The sequence below is a fragment of the Hyla sarda genome, unplaced genomic scaffold (genome assembly GCF_029499605.1).
Source record: "Hyla sarda isolate aHylSar1 unplaced genomic scaffold, aHylSar1.hap1 scaffold_316, whole genome shotgun sequence".
NCBI lineage: Eukaryota > Metazoa > Chordata > Amphibia > Anura > Hylidae > Hyla > Hyla sarda.
The window spans coordinates 206659-227754 of NW_026609890.1; the positions used below are offsets into that span (position 1 = coordinate 206659).

Sequence of the window (21096 nt, forward strand, 5' to 3'; positions counted from 1 at the left end):
AAAATTTACCATCCATTGATGGATGGGAAATCCGCCATGAGGCATTTGTTTTTAGAAACTGCTGCTCACAACCAATGTTGCAATGGAGTGTCTCCATCTGCTGGTGGTATTGGAAAGGCATTAGTGCTATGACAGGGTCTGAAGAAGAAGAAGAAGAAGAAGAAGACGGAAAAAAATATATATAAAAAGAAAAAGAGAGAGAGAGAGAGAGAGACTGACTTAGTGAGCGAGTGAGTGAGAGAGTGAGAGTGAGTGAGAGTGAATGAGTGAGTGAGTGATTGAGTGAGTGAGTGAGTGAGTGAGAACAAATGAGTTAAAGCAAGTGAGTGAGAGAGATCGAATGAATGAAAGTCTGAATGACAGAAAGAAAAAAGGATGAAGAAAGAAGCATGAAGAAAAAAAAATGTATATGGAGTTGCTGACATGAGTGCAATCTACAAAGCCGTTGAGGCTGATCCTCATGGGAGGATTATTGCACCAGGACCCTTAGCACTTTTAAAATGCCATTCAATGCCACGGGCTAGATGTAAACTGCAGATGACCATGTTGTGGTAGTTACCATGGATACCCAAGTGATGTGTGAGCTAACACATAGGCCCAACAGATTCCAAGAAGGCCAGAATCACCAGCGGCACCACCATCGATTGTCAGGTCACCCGGATTCAGCAAATACCAGAGTCCAAAATGATGCAGGTTTATACTGTTAATTTTCAGTTTATCGTTACAGTTGGTGTTATTCCATGTCGGAAGGGACGCAGCTACAGCCAGTGGGGTAACTAGAGACAGGCAGGCAGCTATGTGCAACAAAGGTAGGCGTGTTGTTTTCATATGCAGATCTGAAATATTGTCTTATATGCAAGAGGAGGAGTGATGGGGGTTCAGGCAAAAGCCAGGCTATGGATTGCATTGCTAAATGCTCCATCAGAGTGCAATGGTCGCCTGTCCTTTTTTTAAGTGATGATGTGGGTTTAGCCTGTGCTGTATGTATGTATGGGTGGCTGACTGCCACCCACCCAGAGAGTGTATGGGAGGCTGGTTGGCTGCCAGCCTTCCTTCCATTCCTATGAGTAATGTGAGTGCTCATGAAGGGGACATGGTTGGGTCCACCCCTTTCCCGGTTATCCCCTCTAGGCCTTTTGGCTTAGATCAAGTGTAAAAAAAGAAAGGATCTTGCGACAGATCGCATCCTGAGGCACGTTTTTTTTTGTGTGAATACTTGCACTTGGGTGACTTGTGAGCACATACTGATACATACGTTCCCTATCTGGGGACCATAAATTAAATGGATTTTTGAGAAAGGGAGCTGATTTGGAAGCTTGCTTCTGTCGCCCTATGCATTGACCCGATGTGGCAGTATATTCGGGTAGTGAACAGTGCACCACCCCATTCCAGTGTTAAACAAGAAAGATTCTCATTTAATCCTCCGTGGGTGAGAATTTGAGTTTGAGAATTGGAGACCAAAATGATGAGTTGCACTGACTGGTTTATGAACGTCTATTCATTTAGCGTTTTAATGACCATGTTTGCACACTGATTGGTGTAAAAAAATAAAATAAAACTAAATAATAATAATCTAGCACACCTGTGCAGGTTTGACATGACATGACAGGTAGCTGTCTTGTGGGTGGTGCTGAATCCTGTTAAATGACGTGAGGGTCTCATGCCTATACACAAGGGTGTGTCATTGCTGTTGCTTGACCATGCATTGGTATCTGTGGTCAGTGAATGATAAAAACAAAATTTACCATCCATTGATGGATGGGAAATCCGCCATGAGGCATTTGTTTTTAGAAACTGCTGCTCACAACCAATGTTGCAATGGAGTGTCTCCATCTGCTGGTGGTATTGGAAAGGCATTAGTGCTATGACAGGGTCTGAAGAAGAAGAAGAAGAAGAAGAAGAAGAAGAAGACGGAAAAAAATATATATAAAAAGAAAAAGAGAGAGAGAGAGAGAGAGACTGACTTAGTGAGCGAGTGAGTGAGAGAGTGAGAGTGAGTGAGAGTGAATGAGTGAGTGAGTGATTGAGTGAGTGAGTGAGTGAGTGAGAACAAATGAGTTAAAGCAAGTGAGTGAGAGAGATCGAATGAATGAAAGTCTGAATGACAGAAAGAAAAAAGGATGAAGAAAGAAGCATGAAGAAAAAAAAATGTATATGGAGTTGCTGACATGAGTGCAATCTACAAAGCCGTTGAGGCTGATCCTCATGGGAGGATTATTGCACCAGGACCCTTAGCACTTTTAAAATGCCATTCAATGCCACGGGCTAGATGTAAACTGCAGATGACCATGTTGTGGTAGTTACCATGGATACCCAAGTGATGTGTGAGCTAACACATAGGCCCAACAGATTCCAAGAAGGCCAGAATCACCAGCGGCACCACCATCGATTGTCAGGTCACCCGGATTCAGCAAATACCAGAGTCCAAAATGATGCAGGTTTATACTGTTAATTTTCAGTTTATCGTTACAGTTGGTGTTATTCCATGTCGGAAGGGACGCAGCTACAGCCAGTGGGGTAACTAGAGACAGGCAGGCAGCTATGTGCAACAAAGGTAGGCGTGTTGTTTTCATATGCAGATCTGAAATATTGTCTTATATGCAAGAGGAGGAGTGATGGGGGTTCAGGCAAAAGCCAGGCTATGGATTGCATTGCTAAATGCTCCATCAGAGTGCAATGGTCGCCTGTCCTTTTTTTAAGTGATGATGTGGGTTTAGCCTGTGCTGTATGTATGTATGGGTGGCTGACTGCCACCCACCCAGAGAGTGTATGGGAGGCTGGTTGGCTGCCAGCCTTCCTTCCATTCCTATGAGTAATGTGAGTGCTCATGAAGGGGACATGGTTGGGTCCACCCCTTTCCCGGTTATCCCCTCTAGGCCTTTTGGCTTAGATCAAGTGTAAAAAAAGAAAGGATCTTGCGACAGATCGCATCCTGAGGCACGTTTTTTTTTGTGTGAATACTTGCACTTGGGTGACTTGTGAGCACATACTGATACATACGTTCCCTATCTGGGGACCATAAATTAAATGGATTTTTGAGAAAGGGAGCTGATTTGGAAGCTTGCTTCTGTCGCCCTATGCATTGACCCGATGTGGCAGTATATTCGGGTAGTGAACAGTGCACCACCCCATTCCAGTGTTAAACAAGAAAGATTCTCATTTAATCCTCCGTGGGTGAGAATTTGAGTTTGAGAATTGGAGACCAAAATGATGAGTTGCACTGACTGGTTTATGAACGTCTATTCATTTAGCGTTTTAATGACCATGTTTGCACACTGATTGGTGTAAAAAAATAAAATAAAACTAAATAATAATAATCTAGCACACCTGTGCAGGTTTGACATGACATGACAGGTAGCTGTCTTGTGGGTGGTGCTGAATCCTGTTAAATGACGTGAGGGTCTCATGCCTATACACAAGGGTGTGTCATTGCTGTTGCTTGACCATGCATTGGTATCTGTGGTCAGTGAATGATAAAAACAAAATTTACCATCCATTGATGGATGGGAAATCCGCCATGAGGCATTTGTTTTTAGAAACTGCTGCTCACAACCAATGTTGCAATGGAGTGTCTCCATCTGCTGGTGGTATTGGAAAGGCATTAGTGCTATGACAGGGTCTGAAGAAGAAGAAGAAGAAGAAGAAGAAGAAGACGGAAAAAAATATATATAAAAAGAAAAAGAGAGAGAGAGAGAGAGAGACTGACTTAGTGAGCGAGTGAGTGAGAGAGTGAGAGTGAGTGAGAGTGAATGAGTGAGTGAGTGATTGAGTGAGTGAGTGAGTGAGTGAGAACAAATGAGTTAAAGCAAGTGAGTGAGAGAGATCGAATGAATGAAAGTCTGAATGACAGAAAGAAAAAAGGATGAAGAAAGAAGCATGAAGAAAAAAAAATGTATATGGAGTTGCTGACATGAGTGCAATCTACAAAGCCTTTGAGGCTGATCCTCATGGGAGGATTATTGCACCAGGACCCTTAGCACTTTTAAAATGCCATTCAATGCCACGGGCTAGATGTAAACTGCAGATGACCATGTTGTGGTAGTTACCATGGATACCCAAGTGATGTGTGAGCTAACACATAGGCCCAACAGATTCCAAGAAGGCCAGAATCACCAGCGGCACCACCATCGATTGTCAGGTCACCCGGATTCAGCAAATACCAGAGTCCAAAATGATGCAGGTTTATACTGTTAATTTTCAGTTTATCGTTACAGTTGGTGTTATTCCATGTCGGAAGGGACGCAGCTACAGCCAGTGGGGTAACTAGAGACAGGCAGGCAGCTATGTGCAACAAAGGTAGGCGTGTTGTTTTCATATGCAGATCTGAAATATTGTCTTATATGCAAGAGGAGGAGTGATGGGGGTTCAGGCAAAAGCCAGGCTATGGATTGCATTGCTAAATGCTCCATCAGAGTGCAATGGTCGCCTGTCCTTTTTTTAAGTGATGATGTGGGTTTAGCCTGTGCTGTATGTATGTATGGGTGGCTGACTGCCACCCACCCAGAGAGTGTATGGGAGGCTGGTTGGCTGCCAGCCTTCCTTCCATTCCTATGAGTAATGTGAGTGCTCATGAAGGGGACATGGTTGGGTCCACCCCTTTCCCGGTTATCCCCTCTAGGCCTTTTGGCTTAGATCAAGTGTAAAAAAAGAAAGGATCTTGCGACAGATCGCATCCTGAGGCACGTTTTTTTTTGTGTGAATACTTGCACTTGGGTGACTTGTGAGCACATACTGATACATACGTTCCCTATCTGGGGACCATAAATTAAATGGATTTTTGAGAAAGGGAGCTGATTTGGAAGCTTGCTTCTGTCGCCCTATGCATTGACCCGATGTGGCAGTATATTCGGGTAGTGAACAGTGCACCACCCCATTCCAGTGTTAAACAAGAAAGATTCTCATTTAATCCTCCGTGGGTGAGAATTTGAGTTTGAGAATTGGAGACCAAAATGATGAGTTGCACTGACTGGTTTATGAACGTCTATTCATTTAGCGTTTTAATGACCATGTTTGCACACTGATTGGTGTAAAAAAATAAAATAAAACTAAATAATAATAATCTAGCACACCTGTGCAGGTTTGACATGACATGACAGGTAGCTGTCTTGTGGGTGGTGCTGAATCCTGTTAAATGACGTGAGGGTCTCATGCCTATACACAAGGGTGTGTCATTGCTGTTGCTTGACCATGCATTGGTATCTGTGGTCAGTGAATGATAAAAACAAAATTTACCATCCATTGATGGATGGGAAATCCGCCATGAGGCATTTGTTTTTAGAAACTGCTGCTCACAACCAATGTTGCAATGGAGTGTCTCCATCTGCTGGTGGTATTGGAAAGGCATTAGTGCTATGACAGGGTCTGAAGAAGAAGAAGAAGAAGAAGACGGAAAAAAATATATATAAAAAGAAAAAGAGAGAGAGAGAGAGAGAGACTGACTTAGTGAGCGAGTGAGTGAGAGAGTGAGAGTGAGTGAGAGTGAATGAGTGAGTGAGTGATTGAGTGAGTGAGTGAGTGAGTGAGAACAAATGAGTTAAAGCAAGTGAGTGAGAGAGATCGAATGAATGAAAGTCTGAATGACAGAAAGAAAAAAGGATGAAGAAAGAAGCATGAAGAAAAAAAAATGTATATGGAGTTGCTGACATGAGTGCAATCTACAAAGCCGTTGAGGCTGATCCTCATGGGAGGATTATTGCACCAGGACCCTTAGCACTTTTAAAATGCCATTCAATGCCACGGGCTAGATGTAAACTGCAGATGACCATGTTGTGGTAGTTACCATGGATACCCAAGTGATGTGTGAGCTAACACATAGGCCCAACAGATTCCAAGAAGGCCAGAATCACCAGCGGCACCACCATCGATTGTCAGGTCACCCGGATTCAGCAAATACCAGAGTCCAAAATGATGCAGGTTTATACTGTTAATTTTCAGTTTATCGTTACAGTTGGTGTTATTCCATGTCGGAAGGGACGCAGCTACAGCCAGTGGGGTAACTAGAGACAGGCAGGCAGCTATGTGCAACAAAGGTAGGCGTGTTGTTTTCATATGCAGATCTGAAATATTGTCTTATATGCAAGAGGAGGAGTGATGGGGGTTCAGGCAAAAGCCAGGCTATGGATTGCATTGCTAAATGCTCCATCAGAGTGCAATGGTCGCCTGTCCTTTTTTTAAGTGATGATGTGGGTTTAGCCTGTGCTGTATGTATGTATGGGTGGCTGACTGCCACCCACCCAGAGAGTGTATGGGAGGCTGGTTGGCTGCCAGCCTTCCTTCCATTCCTATGAGTAATGTGAGTGCTCATGAAGGGGACATGGTTGGGTCCACCCCTTTCCCGGTTATCCCCTCTAGGCCTTTTGGCTTAGATCAAGTGTAAAAAAAGAAAGGATCTTGCGACAGATCGCATCCTGAGGCACGTTTTTTTTTGTGTGAATACTTGCACTTGGGTGACTTGTGAGCACATACTGATACATACGTTCCCTATCTGGGGACCATAAATTAAATGGATTTTTGAGAAAGGGAGCTGATTTGGAAGCTTGCTTCTGTCGCCCTATGCATTGACCCGATGTGGCAGTATATTCGGGTAGTGAACAGTGCACCACCCCATTCCAGTGTTAAACAAGAAAGATTCTCATTTAATCCTCCGTGGGTGAGAATTTGAGTTTGAGAATTGGAGACCAAAATGATGAGTTGCACTGACTGGTTTATGAACGTCTATTCATTTAGCGTTTTAATGACCATGTTTGCACACTGATTGGTGTAAAAAAATAAAATAAAACTAAATAATAATAATCTAGCACACCTGTGCAGGTTTGACATGACATGACAGGTAGCTGTCTTGTGGGTGGTGCTGAATCCTGTTAAATGACGTGAGGGTCTCATGCCTATACACAAGGGTGTGTCATTGCTGTTGCTTGACCATGCATTGGTATCTGTGGTCAGTGAATGATAAAAACAAAATTTACCATCCATTGATGGATGGGAAATCCGCCATGAGGCATTTGTTTTTAGAAACTGCTGCTCACAACCAATGTTGCAATGGAGTGTCTCCATCTGCTGGTGGTATTGGAAAGGCATTAGTGCTATGACAGGGTCTGAAGAAGAAGAAGAAGAAGAAGAAGAAGAAGAAGACGGAAAAAAATATATATAAAAAGAAAAAGAGAGAGAGAGAGAGAGAGACTGACTTAGTGAGCGAGTGAGTGAGAGAGTGAGAGTGAGTGAGAGTGAATGAGTGAGTGAGTGATTGAGTGAGTGAGTGAGTGAGTGAGAACAAATGAGTTAAAGCAAGTGAGTGAGAGAGATCGAATGAATGAAAGTCTGAATGACAGAAAGAAAAAAGGATGAAGAAAGAAGCATGAAGAAAAAAAAATGTATATGGAGTTGCTGACATGAGTGCAATCTACAAAGCCGTTGAGGCTGATCCTCATGGGAGGATTATTGCACCAGGACCCTTAGCACTTTTAAAATGCCATTCAATGCCACGGGCTAGATGTAAACTGCAGATGACCATGTTGTGGTAGTTACCATGGATACCCAAGTGATGTGTGAGCTAACACATAGGCCCAACAGATTCCAAGAAGGCCAGAATCACCAGCGGCACCACCATCGATTGTCAGGTCACCCGGATTCAGCAAATACCAGAGTCCAAAATGATGCAGGTTTATACTGTTAATTTTCAGTTTATCGTTACAGTTGGTGTTATTCCATGTCGGAAGGGACGCAGCTACAGCCAGTGGGGTAACTAGAGACAGGCAGGCAGCTATGTGCAACAAAGGTAGGCGTGTTGTTTTCATATGCAGATCTGAAATATTGTCTTATATGCAAGAGGAGGAGTGATGGGGGTTCAGGCAAAAGCCAGGCTATGGATTGCATTGCTAAATGCTCCATCAGAGTGCAATGGTCGCCTGTCCTTTTTTTAAGTGATGATGTGGGTTTAGCCTGTGCTGTATGTATGTATGGGTGGCTGACTGCCACCCACCCAGAGAGTGTATGGGAGGCTGGTTGGCTGCCAGCCTTCCTTCCATTCCTATGAGTAATGTGAGTGCTCATGAAGGGGACATGGTTGGGTCCACCCCTTTCCCGGTTATCCCCTCTAGGCCTTTTGGCTTAGATCAAGTGTAAAAAAAGAAAGGATCTTGCGACAGATCGCATCCTGAGGCACGTTTTTTTTTGTGTGAATACTTGCACTTGGGTGACTTGTGAGCACATACTGATACATACGTTCCCTATCTGGGGACCATAAATTAAATGGATTTTTGAGAAAGGGAGCTGATTTGGAAGCTTGCTTCTGTCGCCCTATGCATTGACCCGATGTGGCAGTATATTCGGGTAGTGAACAGTGCACCACCCCATTCCAGTGTTAAACAAGAAAGATTCTCATTTAATCCTCCGTGGGTGAGAATTTGAGTTTGAGAATTGGAGACCAAAATGATGAGTTGCACTGACTGGTTTATGAACGTCTATTCATTTAGCGTTTTAATGACCATGTTTGCACACTGATTGGTGTAAAAAAATAAAATAAAACTAAATAATAATAATCTAGCACACCTGTGCAGGTTTGACATGACATGACAGGTAGCTGTCTTGTGGGTGGTGCTGAATCCTGTTAAATGACGTGAGGGTCTCATGCCTATACACAAGGGTGTGTCATTGCTGTTGCTTGACCATGCATTGGTATCTGTGGTCAGTGAATGATAAAAACAAAATTTACCATCCATTGATGGATGGGAAATCCGCCATGAGGCATTTGTTTTTAGAAACTGCTGCTCACAACCAATGTTGCAATGGAGTGTCTCCATCTGCTGGTGGTATTGGAAAGGCATTAGTGCTATGACAGGGTCTGAAGAAGAAGAAGAAGAAGAAGAAGAAGAAGACGGAAAAAAATATATATAAAAAGAAAAAGAGAGAGAGAGAGAGAGAGACTGACTTAGTGAGCGAGTGAGTGAGAGAGTGAGAGTGAGTGAGAGTGAATGAGTGAGTGAGTGATTGAGTGAGTGAGTGAGTGAGTGAGAACAAATGAGTTAAAGCAAGTGAGTGAGAGAGATCGAATGAATGAAAGTCTGAATGACAGAAAGAAAAAAGGATGAAGAAAGAAGCATGAAGAAAAAAAAATGTATATGGAGTTGCTGACATGAGTGCAATCTACAAAGCCGTTGAGGCTGATCCTCATGGGAGGATTATTGCACCAGGACCCTTAGCACTTTTAAAATGCCATTCAATGCCACGGGCTAGATGTAAACTGCAGATGACCATGTTGTGGTAGTTACCATGGATACCCAAGTGATGTGTGAGCTAACACATAGGCCCAACAGATTCCAAGAAGGCCAGAATCACCAGCGGCACCACCATCGATTGTCAGGTCACCCGGATTCAGCAAATACCAGAGTCCAAAATGATGCAGGTTTATACTGTTAATTTTCAGTTTATCGTTACAGTTGGTGTTATTCCATGTCGGAAGGGACGCAGCTACAGCCAGTGGGGTAACTAGAGACAGGCAGGCAGCTATGTGCAACAAAGGTAGGCGTGTTGTTTTCATATGCAGATCTGAAATATTGTCTTATATGCAAGAGGAGGAGTGATGGGGGTTCAGGCAAAAGCCAGGCTATGGATTGCATTGCTAAATGCTCCATCAGAGTGCAATGGTCGCCTGTCCTTTTTTTAAGTGATGATGTGGGTTTAGCCTGTGCTGTATGTATGTATGGGTGGCTGACTGCCACCCACCCAGAGAGTGTATGGGAGGCTGGTTGGCTGCCAGCCTTCCTTCCATTCCTATGAGTAATGTGAGTGCTCATGAAGGGGACATGGTTGGGTCCACCCCTTTCCCGGTTATCCCCTCTAGGCCTTTTGGCTTAGATCAAGTGTAAAAAAAGAAAGGATCTTGCGACAGATCGCATCCTGAGGCACGTTTTTTTTTGTGTGAATACTTGCACTTGGGTGACTTGTGAGCACATACTGATACATACGTTCCCTATCTGGGGACCATAAATTAAATGGATTTTTGAGAAAGGGAGCTGATTTGGAAGCTTGCTTCTGTCGCCCTATGCATTGACCCGATGTGGCAGTATATTCGGGTAGTGAACAGTGCACCACCCCATTCCAGTGTTAAACAAGAAAGATTCTCATTTAATCCTCCGTGGGTGAGAATTTGAGTTTGAGAATTGGAGACCAAAATGATGAGTTGCACTGACTGGTTTATGAACGTCTATTCATTTAGCGTTTTAATGACCATGTTTGCACACTGATTGGTGTAAAAAAATAAAATAAAACTAAATAATAATAATCTAGCACACCTGTGCAGGTTTGACATGACATGACAGGTAGCTGTCTTGTGGGTGGTGCTGAATCCTGTTAAATGACGTGAGGGTCTCATGCCTATACACAAGGGTGTGTCATTGCTGTTGCTTGACCATGCATTGGTATCTGTGGTCAGTGAATGATAAAAACAAAATTTACCATCCATTGATGGATGGGAAATCCGCCATGAGGCATTTGTTTTTAGAAACTGCTGCTCACAACCAATGTTGCAATGGAGTGTCTCCATCTGCTGGTGGTATTGGAAAGGCATTAGTGCTATGACAGGGTCTGAAGAAGAAGAAGAAGAAGACGGAAAAAAATATATATAAAAAGAAAAAGAGAGAGAGAGAGAGAGAGAGACTGACTTAGTGAGCGAGTGAGTGAGAGAGTGAGAGTGAGTGAGAGTGAATGAGTGAGTGAGTGATTGAGTGAGTGAGTGAGTGAGTGAGAACAAATGAGTTAAAGCAAGTGAGTGAGAGAGATCGAATGAATGAAAGTCTGAATGACAGAAAGAAAAAAGGATGAAGAAAGAAGCATGAAGAAAAAAAAATGTATATGGAGTTGCTGACATGAGTGCAATCTACAAAGCCGTTGAGGCTGATCCTCATGGGAGGATTATTGCACCAGGACCCTTAGCACTTTTAAAATGCCATTCAATGCCACGGGCTAGATGTAAACTGCAGATGACCATGTTGTGGTAGTTACCATGGATACCCAAGTGATGTGTGAGCTAACACATAGGCCCAACAGATTCCAAGAAGGCCAGAATCACCAGCGGCACCACCATCGATTGTCAGGTCACCCGGATTCAGCAAATACCAGAGTCCAAAATGATGCAGGTTTATACTGTTAATTTTCAGTTTATCGTTACAGTTGGTGTTATTCCATGTCGGAAGGGACGCAGCTACAGCCAGTGGGGTAACTAGAGACAGGCAGGCAGCTATGTGCAACAAAGGTAGGCGTGTTGTTTTCATATGCAGATCTGAAATATTGTCTTATATGCAAGAGGAGGAGTGATGGGGGTTCAGGCAAAAGCCAGGCTATGGATTGCATTGCTAAATGCTCCATCAGAGTGCAATGGTCGCCTGTCCTTTTTTTAAGTGATGATGTGGGTTTAGCCTGTGCTGTATGTATGTATGGGTGGCTGACTGCCACCCACCCAGAGAGTGTATGGGAGGCTGGTTGGATGCCAGCCTTCCTTCCATTCCTATGAGTAATGTGAGTGCTCATGAAGGGGACATGGTTGGGTCCACCCCTTTCCCGGTTATCCCCTCTAGGCCTTTTGGCTTAGATCAAGTGTAAAAAAAGAAAGGATCTTGCGACAGATCGCATCCTGAGGCACGTTTTTTTTTGTGTGAATACTTGCACTTGGGTGACTTGTGAGCACATACTGATACATACGTTCCCTATCTGGGGACCATAAATTAAATGGATTTTTGAGAAAGGGAGCTGATTTGGAAGCTTGCTTCTGTCGCCCTATGCATTGACCCGATGTGGCAGTATATTCGGGTAGTGAACAGTGCACCACCCCATTCCAGTGTTAAACAAGAAAGATTCTCATTTAATCCTCCGTGGGTGAGAATTTGAGTTTGAGAATTGGAGACCAAAATGATGAGTTGCACTGACTGGTTTATGAACGTCTATTCATTTAGCGTTTTAATGACCATGTTTGCACACTGATTGGTGTAAAAAAATAAAATAAAACTAAATAATAATAATCTAGCACACCTGTGCAGGTTTGACATGACATGACAGGTAGCTGTCTTGTGGGTGGTGCTGAATCCTGTTAAATGACGTGAGGGTCTCATGCCTATACACAAGGGTGTGTCATTGCTGTTGCTTGACCATGCATTGGTATCTGTGGTCAGTGAATGATAAAAACAAAATTTACCATCCATTGATGGATGGGAAATCCGCCATGAGGCATTTGTTTTTAGAAACTGCTGCTCACAACCAATGTTGCAATGGAGTGTCTCCATCTGCTGGTGGTATTGGAAAGGCATTAGTGCTATGACAGGGTCTGAAGAAGAAGAAGAAGAAGAAGAAGAAGAAGAAGACGGAAAAAAATATATATAAAAAGAAAAAGAGAGAGAGAGAGAGAGAGACTGACTTAGTGAGCGAGTGAGTGAGAGAGTGAGAGTGAGTGAGAGTGAATGAGTGAGTGAGTGATTGAGTGAGTGAGTGAGTGAGTGAGAACAAATGAGTTAAAGCAAGTGAGTGAGAGAGATCGAATGAATGAAAGTCTGAATGACAGAAAGAAAAAAGGATGAAGAAAGAAGCATGAAGAAAAAAAAATGTATATGGAGTTGCTGACATGAGTGCAATCTACAAAGCCGTTGAGGCTGATCCTCATGGGAGGATTATTGCACCAGGACCCTTAGCACTTTTAAAATGCCATTCAATGCCACGGGCTAGATGTAAACTGCAGATGACCATGTTGTGGTAGTTACCATGGATACCCAAGTGATGTGTGAGCTAACACATAGGCCCAACAGATTCCAAGAAGGCCAGAATCACCAGCGGCACCACCATCGATTGTCAGGTCACCCGGATTCAGCAAATACCAGAGTCCAAAATGATGCAGGTTTATACTGTTAATTTTCAGTTTATCGTTACAGTTGGTGTTATTCCATGTCGGAAGGGACGCAGCTACAGCCAGTGGGGTAACTAGAGACAGGCAGGCAGCTATGTGCAACAAAGGTAGGCGTGTTGTTTTCATATGCAGATCTGAAATATTGTCTTATATGCAAGAGGAGGAGTGATGGGGGTTCAGGCAAAAGCCAGGCTAAGGATTGCATTGCTAAATGCTCCATCAGAGTGCAATGGTCGCCTGTCCTTTTTTTAAGTGATGATGTGGGTTTAGCCTGTGCTGTATGTATGTATGGGTGGCTGACTGCCACCCACCCAGAGAGTGTATGGGAGGCTGGTTGGCTGCCAGCCTTCCTTCCATTCCTATGAGTAATGTGAGTGCTCATGAAGGGGACATGGTTGGGTCCACCCCTTTCCCGGTTATCCCCTCTAGGCCTTTTGGCTTAGATCAAGTGTAAAAAAAGAAAGGATCTTGCGACAGATCGCATCCTGAGGCACGTTTTTTTTTGTGTGAATACTTGCACTTGGGTGACTTGTGAGCACATACTGATACATACGTTCCCTATCTGGGGACCATAAATTAAATGGATTTTTGAGAAAGGGAGCTGATTTGGAAGCTTGCTTCTGTCGCCCTATGCATTGACCCGATGTGGCAGTATATTCGGGTAGTGAACAGTGCACCACCCCATTCCAGTGTTAAACAAGAAAGATTCTCATTTAATCCTCCGTGGGTGAGAATTTGAGTTTGAGAATTGGAGACCAAAATGATGAGTTGCACTGACTGGTTTATGAACATCTATTCATTTAGCGTTTTAATGACCATGTTTGCACACTGATTGGTGTAAAAAAATAAAATAAAACTAAATAATAATAATCTAGCACACCTGTGCAGGTTTGACATGACATGACAGGTAGCTGTCTTGTGGGTGGTGCTGAATCCTGTTAAATGACGTGAGGGTCTCATGCCTATACACAAGGGTGTGTCATTGCTGTTGCTTGACCATGCATTGGTATCTGTGGTCAGTGAATGATAAAAACAAAATTTACCATCCATTGATGGATGGGAAATCCGCCATGAGGCATTTGTTTTTAGAAACTGCTGCTCACAACCAATGTTGCAATGGAGTGTCTCCATCTGCTGGTGGTATTGGAAAGGCATTAGTGCTATGACAGGGTCTGAAGAAGAAGAAGAAGAAGAAGACGGAAAAAAATATATATAAAAAGAAAAAGAGAGAGAGAGAGAGAGAGACTGACTTAGTGAGCGAGTGAGTGAGAGAGTGAGAGTGAGTGAGAGTGAATGAGTGAGTGAGTGATTGAGTGAGTGAGTGAGTGAGTGAGAACAAATGAGTTAAAGCAAGTGAGTGAGAGAGATCGAATGAATGAAAGTCTGAATGACAGAAAGAAAAAAGGATGAAGAAAGAAGCATGAAGAAAAAAAAATGTATATGGAGTTGCTGACATGAGTGCAATCTACAAAGCCGTTGAGGCTGATCCTCATGGGAGGATTATTGCACCAGGACCCTTAGCACTTTTAAAATGCCATTCAATGCCACGGGCTTGATGTAAACTGCAGATGACCATGTTGTGGTAGTTACCATGGATACCCAAGTGATGTGTGAGCTAACACATAGGCCCAACAGATTCCAAGAAGGCCAGAATCACCAGCGGCACCACCATCGATTGTCAGGTCACCCGGATTCAGCAAATACCAGAGTCCAAAATGATGCAGGTTTATACTGTTAATTTTCAGTTTATCGTTACAGTTGGTGTTATTCCATGTCGGAAGGGACGCAGCTACAGCCAGTGGGGTAACTAGAGACAGGCAGGCAGCTATGTGCAACAAAGGTAGGCGTGTTGTTTTCATATGCAGATCTGAAATATTGTGTTATATGCAAGAGGAGGAGTGATGGGGGTTCAGGCAAAAGCCAGGCTATGGATTGCATTGCTAAATGCTCCATCAGAGTGCAATGGTCGCCTGTCCTTTTTTTAAGTGATGATGTGGGTTTAGCCTGTGCTGTATGTATGTATGGGTGGCTGACTGCCACCCACCCAGAGAGTGTATGGGAGGCTGGTTGGCTGCCAGCCTTCCTTCCATTCCTATGAGTAATGTGAGTGCTCATGAAGGGGACATGGTTGGGTCCACCCCTTTCCCGGTTATCCCCTCTAGGCCTTTTGGCTTAGATCAAGTGTAAAAAAAGAAAGGATCTTGCGACAGATCGCATCCTGAGGCACGTTTTTTTTTGTGTGAATACTTGCACTTGGGTGACTTGTGAGCACATACTGATACATACGTTCCCTATCTGGGGACCATAAATTAAATGGATTTTTGAGAAAGGGAGCTGATTTGGAAGCTTGCTTCTGTCGCCCTATGCATTGACCCGATGTGGCAGTATATTCGGGTAGTGAACAGTGCACCACCCCATTCCAGTGTTAAACAAGAAAGATTCTCATTTAATCCTCCGTGGGTGAGAATTTGAGTTTGAGAATTGGAGACCAAAATGATGAGTTGCACTGACTGGTTTATGAACGTCTATTCATTTAGCGTTTTAATGACCATGTTTGCACACTGATTGGTGTAAAAAAATAAAATAAAACTAAATAATAATAATCTAGCACACCTGTGCAGGTTTGACATGACATGACAGGTAGCTGTCTTGTGGGTGGTGCTGAATCCTGTTAAATGACGTGAGGGTCTCATGCCTATACACAAGGGTGTGTCATTGCTGTTGCTTGACCATGCATTGGTATCTGTGGTCAGTGAATGATAAAAACAAAATTTACCATCCATTGATGGATGGGAAATCCGCCATGAGGCATTTGTTTTTAGAAACTGCTGCTCACAACCAATGTTGCAATGGAGTGTCTCCATCTGCTGGTGGTATTGGAAAGGCATTAGTGCTATGACAGGGTCTGAAGAAGAAGAAGAAGAAGAAGAAGAAGAAGAAGACGGAAAAAAATATATATAAAAAGAAAAAGAGAGAGAGAGAGAGAGAGACTGACTTAGTGAGCGAGTGAGTGAGAGAGTGAGAGTGAGTGAGAGTGAATGAGTGAGTGAGTGATTGAGTGAGTGAGTGAGTGAGAACAAATGAGTTAAAGCAAGTGAGTGAGAGAGATCGAATGAATGAAAGTCTGAATGACAGAAAGAAAAAAGGATGAAGAAAGAAGCATGAAGAAAAAAAAATGTATATGGAGTTGCTGACATGAGTGCAATCTACAAAGCCGTTGAGGCTGATCCTCATGGGAGGATTATTGCACCAGGACCCTTAGCACTTTTAAAATGCCATTCAATGCCACGGGCTAGATGTAAACTGCAGATGACCATGTTGTGGTAGTTACCATGGATACCCAAGTGATGTGTGAGCTAACACATAGGCCCAACAGATTCCAAGAAGGCCAGAATCACCAGCGGCACCACCATCGATTGTCAGGTCACCCGGATTCAGCAAATACCAGAGTCCAAAATGATGCAGGTTTATACTGTTAATTTTCAGTTTATCGTTACAGTTGGTGTTATTCCATGTCGGAAGGGACGCAGCTACAGCCAGTGGGGTAACTAGAGACAGGCAGGCAGCTATGTGCAACAAAGGTAGGCGTGTTGTTTTCATATGCAGATCTGAAATATTGTCTTATATGCAAGAGGAGGAGTGATGGGGGTTCAGGCAAAAGCCAGGCTATGGATTGCATTGCTAAATGCTCCATCAGAGTGCAATGGTCGCCTGTCCTTTTTTTAAGTGATGATGTGGGTTTAGCCTGTGCTGTATGTATGTATGGGTGGCTGACTGCCACCCACCCAGAGAGTGTATGGGAGGCTGGTTGGCTGCCAGCCTTCCTTCCATTCCTATGAGTAATGTGAGTGCTCATGAAGGGGACATGGTTGGGTCCACCCCTTTCCCGGTTATCCCCTCTAGGCCTTTTGGCTTAGATCAAGTGTAAAAAAAGAAAGGATCTTGCGACAGATCGCATCCTGAGGCACGTTTTTTTTTGTGTGAATACTTGCACTTGGGTGACTTGTGAGCACATACTGATACATACGTTCCCTATCTGGGGACCATAAATTAAATGGATTTTTGAGAAAGGGAGCTGATTTGGAAGCTTGCTTCTGTCGCCCTATGCATTGACCCGATGTGGCAGTATATTCGGGTAGTGAACAGTGCACCACCCCATTCCAGTGTTAAACAAGAAAGATTCTCATTTAATCCTCCGTGGGTGAGAATTTGAGTTTGAGAATTGGAGACCAAAATGATGAGTTGCACTGACTGGTTTATGAACGTCTATTCATTTAGCGTTTTAATGACCATGTTTGCACACTGATTGGTGTAAAAAAATAAAATAAAACTAAATAATAATAATCTAGCACACCTGTGCAGGTTTGACATGACATGACAGGTAGCTGTCTTGTGGGTGGTGCTGAATCCTGTTAAATGACGTGAGGGTCTCATGCCTATACACAAGGGTGTGTCATTGCTGTTGCTTGACCATGCATTGGTATCTGTGGTCAGTGAATGATAAAAACAAAATTTACCATCCATTGATGGATGGGAAATCCGCCATGAGGCATTTGTTTTTAGAAACTGCTGCTCACAACCAATGTTGCAATGGAGTGTCTCCATCTGCTGGTGGTATTGGAAAGGCATTAGTGCTATGACAGGGTCTGAAGAAGAAGAAGAAGAAGAAGAAGAAGAAGACGGAAAAAAATATATATAAAAAGAAAAAGAGAGAGAGAGAGAGACTGACTTAGTGAGCGAGTGAGTGAGAGAGTGAGAGTGAGTGAGAGTGAATGAGTGAGTGAGTGATTGAGTGAGTGAGTGAGTGAGAACAAATGAGTTAAAGCAAGTGAGTGAGAGAGATCGAATGAATGAAAGTCTGAATGACAGAAAGAAAAAAGGATGAAGAAAGAAGCATGAAGAAAAAAAAATGTATATGGAGTTGCTGACATGAGTGCAATCTACAAAGCCGTTGAGGCTGATCCTCATGGGAGGATTATTGCACCAGGACCCTTAGCACTTTTAAAATGCCATTCAATGCCACGGGCTAGATGTAAACTGCAGATGACCATGTTGTGGTAGTTACCATGGATACCCAAGTGATGTGTGAGCTAACACATAGGCCCAACAGATTCCAAGAAGGCCAGAATCACCAGCGGCACCACCATCGATTGTCAGGTCACCCGGATTCAGCAAATACCAGAGTCCAAAATGATGCAGGTTTATACTGTTAATTTTCAGTTTATCGTTACAGTTGGTGTTATTCCATGTCGGAAGGGACGCAGCTACAGCCAGTGGGGTAACTAGAGACAGGCAGGCAGCTATGTGCAACAAAGGTAGGCGTGTTGTTTTCATATGCAGATCTGAAATATTGTCTTATATGCAAGAGGAGGAGTGATGGGGGTTCAGGCAAAAGCCAGGCTATGGATTGCATTGCTAAATGCTCCATCAGAGTGCAATGGTCGCCTGTCCTTTTTTTAAGTGATGATGTGGGTTTAGCCTGTGCTGTATGTATGTATGGGTGGCTGACTGCCACCCACCCAGAGAGTGTATGGGAGGCTGGTTGGCTGCCAGCCTTCCTTCCATTCCTATGAGTAATGTGAGTGCTCATGAAGGGGACATGGTTGGGTCCACCCCTTTCCCGGTTATCCCCTCTAGGCCTTTTGGCTTAGATCAAGTGTAAAAAAAGAAAGGATCTTGCGACAGATCGCATCCTGAGGCACGTTTTTTTTTGTGTGAATACTTGCACTTGGGTGACTTGTGAGCACATACTGATACATACGTTCCCTATCTGGGGACCATAAATTAAATGGATTTTTGAGAAAGGGAGCTGATTTGGAAGCTTGCTTCTGACGCCCTATGCATTGACCCGATGTGGCAGTATATTCGGGTAGTGAACAGTGCACCACCCCATTCCAGTGTTAAACAAGAAAGATTCTCATTTAATCCTCCGTGGGTGAGAATTTGAGTTTGAGAATTGGAGACCAAAATGATGAGTTGCACTGACTGGTTTATGAACGTCTATTCATTTAGCGTTTTAATGACCATGTTTGCACACTGATTGGTGTAAAAAAATAAAATAAAACTAAATAATAATAATCTAGCACACCTGTGCAGGTTTGACATGACATGACAGGTAGCTGTCTTGTGGGTGGTGCTGAATCCTGTTAAATGACGTGAGGGTCTCATGCCTATACACAAGGGTGTGTCATTGCTGTTGCTTGACCATGCATTGGTATCTGTGGTCAGTGAATGATAAAAACAAAATTTACCATCCATTGATGGATGGGAAATCCGCCATGAGGCATTTGTTTTTAGAAACTGCTGCTCACAACCAATGTTGCAATGGAGTGTCTCCATCTGCTGGTGGTATTGGAAAGGCATTAGTGCTATGACAGGGTCTGAAGAAGAAGAAGAAGAAGAAGAAGACGGAAAAAAATATATATAAAAAGAAAAAGAGAGAGAGAGAGAGAGAGACTGACTTAGTGAGCGAGTGAGTGAGAGAGTGAGAGTGAGTGAGAGTGAATGAGTGAGTGAGTGATTGAGTGAGTGAGTGAGTGAGTGAGAACAAATGAGTTAAAGCAAGTGAGTGAGAGAGATCGAATGAATGAAAGTCTGAATGACAGAAAGAAAAAAGGATGAAGAAAGAAGCATGAAGAAAAAAAAATGTATATGGAGTTGCTGACATGAGTGCAATCTACAAAGCCGTTGAGGCTGATCCTCATGGGAGGATTATTGCACCAGGACCCTTAGCACTTTTAAAATGCCATTCAATGCCACGGGCTAGATGTAAACTGCAGATGACCATGTTGTGGTAGTTACCATGGATACCCAAGTGATGTGTGAGCTAACACATAGGCCCAACAGATTCCAAGAAGGCCAGAATCACCAGCGGCACCACCATCGATTGTCAGGTCACCCGGATTCAGCAAATACCAGAGTCCAAAATGATGCAGGTTTATACTGTTAATTTTCAGTTTATCGTTACAGTTGGTGTTATTCCATGTCGGAAGGGACGCAGCTACAGCCAGTGGGGTAACTAGAGACAGGCAGGCAGCTATGTGCAACAAAGGTAGGCGTGTTGTTTTCATATGCAGATCTGAAATATTGTCTTATATGCAAGAGGAGGAGTGATGGGGGTTCAGGCAAAAGCCAGGCTATGGATTGCATTGCTAAATGCTCCATCAGAGTGCAATGGTCGCCTGTCCTTTTTTTAAGTGATGATGTGGGTTTAGCCTGTGCTGTATGTATGTATGGGTGGCTGACTGCCACCCACCCAGAGAGTGTATGGGAGGCTGGTTGGCTGCCAGCCTTCCTTCCATTCCTATGAGTAATGTGAGTGCTCATGAAGGGGACATGGTTGGGTCCACCCCTTTCCCGGTTATCCCCTCTAGGCCTTTTGGCTTAGATCAAGTGTAAAAAAAGAAAGGATCTTGCGACAGATCGCATCCTGAGGCACGTTTTTTTTTGTGTGAATACTTGCACTTGGGTGACTTGTGAGCACATACTGATACATACGTTCCCTATCTGGGGACCATAAATTAAATGGATTTTTGAGAAAGGGAGCTGATTTGGAAGCTTGCTTCTGTCGCCCTATGCATTGACCTGATGTGGCAGTATATTCGGGTAGTGAACAGTGCACCACCCCATTCCAGTGTTAAACAAGAAAGATTCTCATTTAATCCTCCGTGGGTGAGAATTTGAGTTTGAGAATTGGAGACCAAAATGATGAGTTGCACTGACTGGTTTATGAACGTCTATTCATTTAGCGTTTTAATGACCATGTTTGCACACTGATTGGTGTAAAAAAATAAAATAAAACTAAATAATAATAATCTAGCACACCTGTGCAGGTTTGACATGACATGACAGGTAGCTGTCTTGTGGGTGGTGCTGAATCCTGTTAAATGACGTGAGGGTCTCATGCCTATACACAAGGGTGTGTCATTGCTGTTGCTTGACCATGCATTGGTATCTGTGGTCAGTGAATGATAAAAACAAAATTTACCATCCATTGATGGATGGGAAATCCGCCATGAGGCATTTGTTTTTAGAAACTGCTGCTCACAACCAATGTTGCAATGGAGTGTCTCCATCTGCTGGTGGTATTGGAAAGGCATTAGTGCTATGACAGGGTCTGAAGAAGAAGAAGAAGAAGAAGAAGACGGAAAAAAATATATATAAAAAGAAAAAGAGAGAGAGAGAGAGAGAGACTGACTTAGTGAGCGAGT

At 43.4% G+C, this 21096-nt stretch overlaps 12 pseudogenes; all 12 read left to right on the plus strand.

The window, feature by feature from the left end:
- Positions 1 to 1120: 1120 nt before the first annotated feature.
- On the plus strand, positions 1121 to 1384 carry LOC130329204 (U2 spliceosomal RNA; annotated as a pseudogene).
- Positions 1385 to 2865: 1481 nt separating this feature from the next.
- On the plus strand, positions 2866 to 3129 carry LOC130329205 (U2 spliceosomal RNA; annotated as a pseudogene).
- A 1478-nt stretch (positions 3130 to 4607) lies between these two features.
- Positions 4608 to 4871, plus strand: LOC130329206 (U2 spliceosomal RNA; annotated as a pseudogene).
- A 1469-nt stretch (positions 4872 to 6340) lies between these two features.
- Positions 6341 to 6604, plus strand: LOC130329208 (U2 spliceosomal RNA; annotated as a pseudogene).
- Positions 6605 to 8085: 1481 nt separating this feature from the next.
- Positions 8086 to 8349, plus strand: LOC130329210 (U2 spliceosomal RNA; annotated as a pseudogene).
- A 1478-nt stretch (positions 8350 to 9827) lies between these two features.
- LOC130329211 (U2 spliceosomal RNA) lies at positions 9828 to 10091 on the plus strand (annotated as a pseudogene).
- A 1468-nt stretch (positions 10092 to 11559) lies between these two features.
- On the plus strand, positions 11560 to 11823 carry LOC130329212 (U2 spliceosomal RNA; annotated as a pseudogene).
- A 1481-nt stretch (positions 11824 to 13304) lies between these two features.
- On the plus strand, positions 13305 to 13568 carry LOC130329213 (U2 spliceosomal RNA; annotated as a pseudogene).
- A 1469-nt stretch (positions 13569 to 15037) lies between these two features.
- LOC130329214 (U2 spliceosomal RNA) lies at positions 15038 to 15301 on the plus strand (annotated as a pseudogene).
- A 1477-nt stretch (positions 15302 to 16778) lies between these two features.
- LOC130329215 (U2 spliceosomal RNA) lies at positions 16779 to 17042 on the plus strand (annotated as a pseudogene).
- Positions 17043 to 18512: 1470 nt separating this feature from the next.
- On the plus strand, positions 18513 to 18776 carry LOC130329308 (U2 spliceosomal RNA; annotated as a pseudogene).
- Positions 18777 to 20248: 1472 nt separating this feature from the next.
- Positions 20249 to 20512, plus strand: LOC130329310 (U2 spliceosomal RNA; annotated as a pseudogene).
- Positions 20513 to 21096: the final 584 nt, after the last annotated feature.